The sequence below is a fragment of the Schistocerca serialis genome, chromosome 4, assembly GCF_023864345.2.
Source record: "Schistocerca serialis cubense isolate TAMUIC-IGC-003099 chromosome 4, iqSchSeri2.2, whole genome shotgun sequence".
NCBI classification, from domain to species: domain Eukaryota; kingdom Metazoa; phylum Arthropoda; class Insecta; order Orthoptera; family Acrididae; genus Schistocerca; species Schistocerca serialis.
In genome coordinates, this window is record NC_064641.1 from 423,207,472 (window position 1) to 423,210,075 (window position 2,604).

At 39.5% G+C, this 2,604-nt stretch overlaps 1 non-coding gene across 1 annotated transcript; it reads right to left on the reverse strand.

Annotated features, from left to right (window-relative positions):
- Positions 1-668: 668 nt before the first annotated feature.
- Positions 669-743, reverse strand: Trnas-cga (transfer RNA serine (anticodon CGA)). Its single transcript has one exon. It is a non-coding gene; the product is annotated as a tRNA-Ser (tRNA).
- Between the last annotated feature and the right edge of the window lie 1,861 nt (positions 744-2,604).

The following is a 2,604-nucleotide window of genomic DNA, read 5'->3' on the forward strand; positions in this document are numbered from 1 at the left end:
AGTAACTCTTCTAACGTCTGTGGTCGGTCATTTTCTGTAATGATTATTTTATTATCCCTCACGTGAATCTAAAACTAAACTGAGTGATCCATCCTTCTTTTCAACGATGTGTAATGGATTTATATATTGGATTGCTGCTGGTTCAATTATACGCTGATCAGTCATTGCTCGTTACTCTTTCTTAACTGCTTCTGTGTATATATGCGGGATTGGATAGTGTTTTGCTTTGAATGTCTCGTGTGGTTTCACCTGTAATTCGTACATAAATCCTGTCATCGTTCCTGGAACATTGTTAAAAACTGTTTTATGTTGCACAACAATATTTTCTAATTCTGTGCGTTCTGTGTCGACTTCTGCTGTACTGTCTCCAGCCTTGCGTGTAATTGTCTCTAATACATTATACTCCTGTTCCTCTGCCATGTCGTTATTATGTGTATTCGTGTATAGTGTGAGATAACAATCGTTATCTTTAAAATCTGTAATAATCTCGATCCTGTGCATATTTTGTTCTTCTGAGGACACTGTGTTTTGAAATCTCGCTACCGCTTCACTGTCTTCCTTCTGTAATGTTAGGTATGACGATTTAAAGTCAATCTTTGCGTCGTACTGTACGAGAAAATTCATTCCTAATATTATATCAGTTGAAACTTTCTGGCAGATTAAAACTGTGTTCCCGACCGAGGCTCGAACTCGGGACCTTTGCCTTTCGCGGGCAAGTGCTCTACCAACTGAGCTACCGAAGCACGACTCACGCCCGGTACTCACAGCTTTACTTCTGCCAGTACCTCGTCTCCTACCTTCCAAACTTTACAGAAGCTCTCCTGCGAACCTTGCAGAACTATGTAAACTGTGAGTACCGGGCGTGAGTCGTGTTTCGGTAGCTCAGATGGTAGAGCACTTGCCCGCGAAGGGCAAAGGTCCCGAGTTCGAGTCTCGATCGGGCACACAGTTTTAATCTGCCAGGAAGTTTCATATCAGCGCACACTCCGCTGCAGAGCGAAAATCTTATTCGGGAATTATATCAGTTGTTAAATGTGGAACTATCTAACAATTACTGTGGAAAGTTTGCCCTGCAAAAACAAACGTTTTGACTTCAATGATTTTTCCTGGAAATGCTCCCTTGACTTTAGTTTTGTGTAATGGGAATACTGGATGATCATTATTGCTATTGCATCTGTTAAATGTGTCTTCGTTAATTACGCACATTGGTGGGCCTGAATCAATTATTGCTAAAATATTTTGTAACTTTAAATTTATCTGGATTATTGGGTGGCATATAGTTTTCTGCATGATCGGTTTTTCGTGAAACAATGTATCTCGCACGTCGTTGAATGTAATGGCATTCTCTATCGTTATCTTTTCTCTGTCCTTATCCATAGTGTCGTCATTTAGAGATTCATCACAGGCTATCTCTAGTCATAAACGTTCTGACATTTCATTTTCTGTTGGGGAGTGTTGTGTGTTTCCTATGAGCTGTACTGTTCTACCGTTTTGATTATTAGCGGTAGGTGGCGGATGAAATCTTGTGTCTGGTATGTTCATACGATAACTTGGTTGTTGTGCACTATTTGAATTTCTATGATAATTATCATTGTAGAATGTCCTTTGCAGTCGGTGTTCGTTTTTTCTGCTTCTGTCGTCATAACTGTGGTTATGCGGCGCGGCACGCGTGTTTCTGTGAAAAGGCTGTCTTTGTTCTTTTTGTGTATTTTGCGGCTGACCCACCTCTCGCATTTTCTTGGCGATGAGTCATGTGAAAGTTTGACCGGTTCGGCACTTCCTGTCGTATATGTGTCGTGTTATTTGGGTGGCTTTGTTGTTGTCTTGAATTGTAATGTACATTGTTATTATACTGCTGTTCATTGAATCCCTGTGTGTATTCTCAATTAAAGTTTTCATTTTCGCTGCGAAAGCGTTTATTATGATTGTTACTGCCAAATTGTGTTTTCTCAAAATTACTATTGTTTGTCTGGTTTGCGTTATGTCGTGAAAAGTTCTTATTAACAAACGCATAATCTGCCTGGTGTACCTCTAGCAATTGCAGGATGTCTCTAAATGCATGCACGCTGTCCTTTTGCTGGCCTGTTAATAATGACACTTTTAATGCTCTGGGGAGTTTTGAAATACACAGCTGTATTAATACGGATTGACTGTATGGCTCATTGAGGTATTGGTTTTGTTCCACCATATACTCGAAAAATTGTGTGATTGTTGGGAAATAGAATTCTCGAAATTTGGCAGACTAATTAGCAGATATTTAATGCTACTCTGTGTGGTATCTGACCAATATGATGCTAGAAATGCTACTTGGAATGCTTCTACTGAAAAACACTGACTAGCAATTGATCGCATTCTTCTCTCTGGTTCCCCTTCAAGAAAACTAATAATAAATTCTAGCTTATGTTGAACTGGCCATGATGGTGGGAGTGCCACATTGAATTGTTGGATCCAGTCCAGTAGATGTATTTGCATCCAGTCGTTTTTAAATGTTTTAAACTTTCTCACTGAAAGGAAATGCTTGTGGTCGAAACCGTCATATCTTTGTGTGTAATTATTTTCGTAATGTTGTGAATATCAATTTGTGTGTCTTTCTGCCTGGTTAAG